Source organism: Columba livia, chromosome W (genome assembly GCF_036013475.1).
Source record: "Columba livia isolate bColLiv1 breed racing homer chromosome W, bColLiv1.pat.W.v2, whole genome shotgun sequence".
Taxonomy (NCBI): domain Eukaryota; kingdom Metazoa; phylum Chordata; class Aves; order Columbiformes; family Columbidae; genus Columba; species Columba livia.
The window spans coordinates 8,032,897-8,041,217 of NC_088641.1; the positions used below are offsets into that span (position 1 = coordinate 8,032,897).

The 8,321-nt window shown below is 39.6% G+C and overlaps 1 pseudogene; it reads right to left on the reverse strand.

The window, feature by feature from the left end:
* Positions 1–599: 599 nt before the first annotated feature.
* On the reverse strand, positions 600–1,626 carry LOC135577213 (histone-lysine N-methyltransferase SETMAR-like; annotated as a pseudogene).
* Positions 1,627–8,321: the final 6,695 nt, after the last annotated feature.

Below are 8,321 nucleotides of genomic sequence, written 5' to 3' on the forward strand. Positions count from 1 at the left end.
TTATTCTTCTTTTCACCTTAAAAACAGTGTATTAATGCAAATACTCATATTTTTACCTTGTGCTCCCTTTTTAGTGTTCTGTCAGATTTCTCTTTTTTGCTAGTTTTCTTTCTCTCAGTCATTTCCTTTCTAGGGAAGATGATAACTCTAGTACTCTGACAGATCCATGAACATTAAGCAAGAATAAGCATCCCAGCTACTAGATGATGGAGAATCACACAAAACAATTTTTTTTCCCTTTACTTTGATGGTCAACAAACCAGCAATATTAACATCTAAATATGGTCCATGAACATTTGAGTTTAAACCTCACTCATACAAACTGAACTGTAACACCCCTTCCACCTGTTGTTTTGGAATTTGCGAAATCAGGCAAATATCACAACACCTTTACATTTAATTTCAAGGTTTTCTTCAATCATCATTTTACAGTTACTTACAAATAGAAGACAAAAACTTGGAGAAATCATGGGACATGTTATAACCATTCCTAGAACACCGCAGGTTGATGCCAGTTAAGTATCAGGTTGGTGCAAAAATAATTGCCATTTTGGACCGTGACTTTTAAATCATTATAACTAGACTCAAACACATCTTTGTTAACCAAAATAGGAAACATTACAGTCAACATAGTTTTGCAAATGAGAAATAAGTTTGTTTATTCGTGTAGCATAAAAACCTGTGCTTTGGGATTCGATGAACTCTTGGAAAGCATTTTCTGCATCGTGCTGGTTGTGGAAGAGTTTTCCCTGCAAAAAGTTGTTGAGATGCTTGAAGAAGTGGTAGTTGGTCAGAGAGAGGTCAGGTGAATATGGAGGATGAGGCCAAACTTCGTAGCCCAATTCGTTCTACTTTCAAAGTGTTAGTTGTGCAACGTGCAGTTGGGCATTGTCATGGAGAAGAATTGGGCCCTTTCTGTTGACCAATGCCGGCTACAGGTGTTGCAGTTTTCGGTGCATCTTATAAATTTGCTGAGCATACTTCTCAGATGTAATGGTTTTGCCAGGATTCAGAATGCTGTAGCGGATCAGACAGGCGGCAGACCACCAAACAGTGACCGTGAACTTTTGTTGGTGCAATTTGGGTTTTGGGAAGTGCTTTGGAGGTTCTCCTCAGTCCAACCACTGAGCTGGTCATCGCCAGTTGTCATTTAAATTCTACTTTTCATCACACGTCACAATCCAATCGAGAAATGGTTCATTATTGTTGCATAGAATAAGAGAAGACGACAAAACAACAATTTATTGGATTTTCAGTCAGCTCATGAGACACCCACTTATCAAGCTTTTTCACCTTTCCAATTTGCTTCAAATGCTGAATGACCATAGAAAGGTCGCCAATGAGTTCTTCAGCAACTTCTCTTGTAGTTGTAAGAGGATCAGCTTCTATGATTGCTCTCAGTTGGTCGTTGTCAACTTCAGATGGCCAGCCACTACACTCCTCATCTTCAAGGCTCCTGTCTCCTTTGCGAAACTTCTTGAACCACCACTGCACTGTATGTTCATTAGCAGTTCCTGGGCCAAATGCATTGTTGATGTTGCAAGTTGTCTCTGTTGCTTTACGACCTATTTTGAACTCGAATAAGAAAATTGCTCAAATTTGCTTTTTGTCTAACATAATTTCCATAATCTAAAATATATATAAAATAAAAAAATGAGTAATAAGTCAGCAGCAAAAAAAAAAAAAAAACATAAAGTAAGAAAAGTGCATTAAAATTACGTATAATCACATTTATTTAAGAATGTATAACAATATCAAATGGCAAATTTCAACAATGCAAAAACTGCAATTCTTTTTTGCACCAGCCTAATAATTGTTTGTATGCTAGAGAACAAATTTGCATGGGAACTGCATAGTTTCTCTTATGACTAAGAAAATTGCTCTTGCATCCAGATGACTTATATCAACTGCTTGATCCTGCAAAGGGAAATCAGAAGTTTAAAAGGTAATTGATTAGGATAACAAACGATAGTGAAAATAACTAAATTTCCTCCTGAAAAAGATCTGCAGCCATACAGAAAGAAGTGCAACCTCTGATCAAAAGAAAAATTAAATGTATATCTGTGTAATGTACCATCTAGTGCAATGTAGCTGTTTCCAAATAAATTTGGGAATTGTCTATCACGGAACTTTGAGACTGGCTTTCTCAGACTAACCTATTCTGCTGAGAAGACAGGTTAATTAGCTTATGCTTTTTTATGTTCTGTCATGGCTAGGCTGTGTTTGTTACCCAGGCTGCAACATGCAGCCACAGGAGATGGGACAAGGAGCAGGAGATGGGACATAAGGTGAACTGCGATTTACATGCAAACAACAAGCCACAGACAAAAGGCTGACTGATACAGGAGGTGGGGGGCACATTGAAGGACACACAGCTCCGTGTTCCATAGGCCCAGCATGGCACTAAGGGAGAAGATCCCAGACCACTTGAGACCCTTCAAGGTCGCCCAAGACCCTTTGGGACACTTCCATCTTTCTCAATCACCCCCCAGTGATGCCTGTGCAAAAGACCAAAGATTACGCAAACAGGCAATCCAGAGGACTATAAAAAGCACACTTGTACAAGCACTGGCAGCGTGCCCATCATTCTGAGGACTACTCCGCCCACCAGTCTCATTGTGGGAACCGAACCAGACATCGGAGGGCGCTGCACTTCACTGGATCCAGACTACAAACCCCATCATATACATCGCAGAGCTATAAGGCTGGTGAAATCTCTCTCTCTCTTTTTCTTTCTTTCTTCCCTATATTTCTATTCTTTTACTTTTCTTTTAATAAGTAATATAGCAACGTAAGGTTTAAAGCCCCACATGTGCCGCAAAACTTTTATGTAAATCTTTTTGCCACTAAACTGTTTACTAATTGAGCCTAAGTAACATAAATCCTTCAGCCACTAAATCATTTGCCAGTTGGGCCAAGCCGCAAAATAAATTTGTTTACGGATCTTAAGTATCGTGTATACTCTTCTCCAACCAAGACGACTGACAAATCTGAGTCACCTCTCCCCCCACCCATACCTCTAAATGGGATATGACACGAGGTAACTCACCATCATGACAGACTGCAGTGCCTGTATATTCTAAATGAACATGGAGGCAAAGTAATCCATTTCCATCATGCATTTTTGACAGAACATCAGCACCATCTGAAATGCACCATCAGGGAAGAACTTTCCTTTTTACAGAAGATGTCTTTGAAGGACCCCTTTAGATGAAGTTGAGCATGTGTGGAAAGTCAAAGTTATTTAAACACATTTTTCTGCTGTCTATTGTTAGAGCAAAAAGGGAATATAACATATAGTTATATTTGCCTTGTTTAGGTACAGCAGCCTGAGGTATCAAGTCTGAAGGTATATTTCAATGGAGCCTAGATAACTGCTCCTGAAAATGCTTATTATATTTTAGTTTATTAAAGCAGAAAAATCTTAAGAAAGTTGACAGAAAGTTAGTACTCTGTATTTATCTGCAATCTGGTTAAAGTCAGGCAAAGGTAACTCTCATCTTTCGTTCTTCCCTCCTTTGGTCTCTACCCAGTGAAAGACCACACTGGGCCTGGATCGTTCTAATTGCAATAGCTACCAAAAAAGCTGTTCTGGCAATTGGTAATTGTGAAGTAAAAGGGCAGTGTGGCCATGCTGGCTTCCCAGTCACTTTTAGCAGGAATACTTGAGTAGTTGATTATGTCACTTTTGTAGCTTTATTGTACTATGAACTAGTTTAAAATACCTATAGTAGGTGCGGCAATGAGGAACGACGCACACAAAGATGCACAGAGAGGCAGAGATCGTGTTCAGGAAGGAGCACAGAGCCAGGCAGAGCAGAGAGTTGAGCCAGGCTGAGGCCCCCTTTATTAACCATTCACAATTTATAGGTTTTACAGATATGGGTCTGGACTAAGAGGTTAAACAAGATGTTTTTTCAATAATTGTTATTAAAACCACACCACACTCATATTGTGCCTGTTTCAGTTACATTTCCATTCATTGACAGACCAGGCCAAACAACATTCACACATCTCATGTACTTGGGGGCTGTTATCTGGCCCAAGATACCATTCTCACAAGTCTGGGCTATCACTCTTTACAATTATGAAAAACATACTTCAGCACAACAAGCCCAAGGCCATTTATATTTTGACTAGTTGCTGTGATCTAATTATGTTAGTATTATTTCTTCTTTGATCGTCCAGATGATCATGTTAGTATTGATCTTCCTTTATCATCCAGGTGGCTGAAACCAAACATCTTGCTTTCCCACATCTTGCTTTCCCACATCTCCCCCTTTTTTTGTTTTGGAACATCAGGTTCACAATGAGCCTAGCAAGGACCCTGGCTTATTCTTCTTTGCATTCTGTATCATTCTCCAGATGATTCAGAGGACTACAAGAAAAAATATTACACAAGCACATCCAATTCCCGCAAAAACCCATATATGCAGATTGAGGCCTGAAAACCAAGTTTTTGGGTCTAACCACTTTATGCTATTAGATAATGTTAGCCATTATGTCTTGCAGCGTTAATTCTTGCAAATCATGCAATTGTTTTTGCAGGGCACTGGCTAAATCCTAAACCAGGCCTTGCACATTAGCTGAGAATGCTCTCCGGAGGTGTTGTTTTACTTGATTTCACTCATAAACACTATAATTCAATTTCAGTGGTGTTACACATAAATTCTTAAGAGTATATTCCCAATCACAATGCAGTTTTATTCTGGTAGCCAAAGTGTTCTGTCCATATCCTATCCACAACAGGGCTGCTTCACATTTATTTATTGCAGAGGTGTGAATAGTTGTTGAGTTCTATTCTTTCCCTTAGATGAGTGCTCTACAGTCTCAGCAGAAACTGTCTTTACAGAAAGAAGTTTGACTCCTTCTTTATCTGTGTCACAAAGGCACCCCAAAGTCAGTTTTAGGTGGACAACAAGTTCCAAAACAGACTTAATTCTAGCTGGAAATGTGTAGCCAGTAAACTGACTAGAAACAGGATTTATTCAATTATTTAGCACTCCAACAACATAAAATACAGGTTCGGATATCAGCTGAGGAGATTATTGGGGTACAATAACATAAGAATAATGAGGATCCACAACGTGCATGTAGTCACTCACAAGAAAGAAAACTAGAGGCCTCTCACCCCAGGGTACTCACAAGAAATAATCACTCATCTCAGTTAGGCGAGGGCTCATTCAAGATTATATCCAGTAAATAACCACTCACCCAAATGAGGAGATGAGGCGTTCTCAGTCCCAGGAAGTCTCCTTAGATGGTATTCTAGCCTAAGGAAAGGGCTCTGGTTCACAGACCCGCAGCTCTGAGAAGACCACTCAAAGGGTGTCTTCGGTGGGAACCCCATTTTATAGTCTGGTCAGATGTAGCTGTGGGCATTACAACATAGTCCAGAAGCTTCGCAACTACTCTGGGCACCTTCTTTGTTAACGACCCTGTAAATTGACCGAGGGTCCCACCCTCCTGCCCCAACAGCTTGTAGAGGTGAAGTCAACAAGTTAGTCCCCAGTCCAAATAATGTAAATCTGTACCATTCTGATATGCTGGTACCTCTAATTTACAGAGGGCCCTGTAAAAACTTGAAACATCTCCCGTGATTACTTTAGATACCTTGCATGTTGGAAAGTCAGCAGGTGGTTTCAAAGTAGAATTGTGACTTACATCTCAGCATTCAAGACCCAGAATGGAAATAAAAGTTAAATTGTGTTCAACTACTCCTCTATCCTCTCATTGCTGATAAATAGGTGAAACTTCTCTGACATCATTAAACAATTGTTAATTGGCTTGTCAGAAGCACATACAGGAGTGATCTCAACAAAAATACTGTTGTGTTTGATTACATTTAATCCAATCCTTGTTTTCCAGCAAGTGACCTTCTGGTGGTATCCATGCACCACCTACCCAATGCATGTCATTGTTACTGCACTGTTGCAGAAGATTATAGCCAAATAGGCTAAGGAAGTGTTAATTGGAGTGAGGAGCCTGCTGCTGCCATCATAGTACTTGCATTTTGTTGTAACTTCTTCAGCTGCCACCAGGTAACATCACTGGCCTCTTCCTTTGGACTCGGCTGCAGGGACAGACACTGTATCTCTGGCATTAGGTCCTGCGACATGTTTATCCAATACATAGAAAGGTTTAACGTATTTTGCAGGAAGTCACTATGGTCCTGTTGGAAGAAGAAAAAACACATATCCACTTCTCCAGGTGATTAACTCTACAGACCCTTGACTGTTACACAGGGGATCCCAATACAAAACCTTTGGTCTCTGAGACAGTGAATCTGGAGCACAGAAGTGTTTTTCCACTGTTGTGATAGAGGAGGGAGGCATAACATGACTCAAAAAGTTTAAAGTATATGTTTCATTGTCTAATTGTTCTTGAGGCATCATATTCCCACTTTTTTGTTTTAACAACATCTGTTTCAGTGTGGAATGTGCCTGTTCAATAATAGCCTGTCCAATAGGAGAATGTGGAATATCTGTGATATGTGACACACCCCATTGCTGTAAAAAATATTGTGTGGATCCGGCAGTGTAACCAGGACTGTTGTCAGTTTTAATCTGTTGTGGCACTTCCAGCATAGCAAAACAGCAGGTCGTGTGGCACTGAACATCTCTGCTTTTCTCACTAATAGGAGCAGATGCACAAAGCATACCTCAAAAAAGTATCTATAGAAACATGTACACATTTCAAACAGTCAAAAGATGAGACGTGTAACATCAGACTGCCAAATGACATTAGCTGTGAGCCTGCGAGGGTTAACTCCAAGGGAGCATAAATTTGTAATAAGGCCTTGACATTCTGGGCGAGAGCAAACTATGTCTTTTGCTTGTTCGAGTGTCCAATCAAACATCTTTCTTAAAGCAGCAGCATTTTGATGAAAAAAAAAAGCGTGTCATGCCCTGGCAGACTAGAAGCGGACTGTAGCTACAGTATGAGAGTCTGCAACTGCATTTCCTTCTGTTATGGGACCTGGTAAATTCATATAAGAGCATATATGAGTAACAAACAGTGGGGTTTCTGCAATGCTGTAATGCAGTTTGCAACGATACAAACAATTCAATGGGTTGCTGTTGCGAGATTTCTTTAAGAAAGGTGGAGGGGATGCGCTGTAGGACCTTGACTAGGTACTCAAAATCACAAATCAAATTTAGAGGTTCCTCCTTAAAAAGCTCTAAGGCATGCAAAACTGCACCAAGTTCTGCTAATTGGGTTGAGCCATCAGTAAGTTTAATAGAATGATGCCAATCATTATCTTCACACCAGACCACTACAGCTTCATGAGATTTCCCTGATCAATCAACAAAACTGTATGAGCATGTTGGATCGGACCAAATACAAGTATGGTCTGTGGAGTGATGTCAAAGACATGCAGACTCTGCAGCAATTTATATTTAGGCATGCCAAAAGCTATGCTGTTAAGAAAATTGGCTAGTGCAATTTACAATGACATAGATTGCAAATAAAAAAAATCAAAATCAGATTTCAGAAATAGTACATATATGACAGAAGAATCATGGCCTATTAAGACCTGAATTCATTCTGCATTTGTTGATCAGAGTAACAATCAATTCTAGAAGGTTGAGTAACAGTTTTATGGAAAGAACTGGGAAAAAAAAAAAATAAATCCATTCCAAGTATATCAGTCTGTTTGCATTTTCATCATACTGTCCCACAATAGCGACAGGTTGTTTCTGTGTTGTAGCTATAAAAAGACAAATCTGCAAGTGTAATCAAAATCAGTCAGCCTGTAAGGCTGTCATAAATTTGTTCATCAAAGTCTCTAACCCATTTTGGCTTTCATGTTCATCGGATATTGTTTTTCCTCCTGGACTGAAGTTCTGTTTCAGCTCTATCAGTGTAGTGTTGGCTTTACCTGTATTTTGGCTGCCAATACTAGTGGAAGTACAGCATCCAAAATTTCCTTGGAGATTTCTTGCTTTTCCCATGACCTCAAAAAACTACCATGGTGAATTTACTAAGAAGTCTCTTACAACTAGTTACCACAGAATAAATCTATTAAAAAAAATTTTGTTTAATTTCCCGGCTTCATTAGAACTACGGATCCCCTGGGATGCCTTTAAATTTCACCCTCAGATCCTTCATTCAGTATTACAGTTCTCCAGCAGCAACATCGCTGCTGGGGGGGGAATAAGGCCCCCCTTTGGCAGCTTTAGCAGCAGGCAGTCAGATCTTTTTTTCTCTTTCTTTCTTTCTTTCTTTCTTTCTTTCTTTCCTTCTTTCCTTCTTTCCTTCTTTCCTTCTTTCCTTCTTTCCTTCTTTCCTTCTTTCTTCTCTCTTTCTTTCTCTCTTTA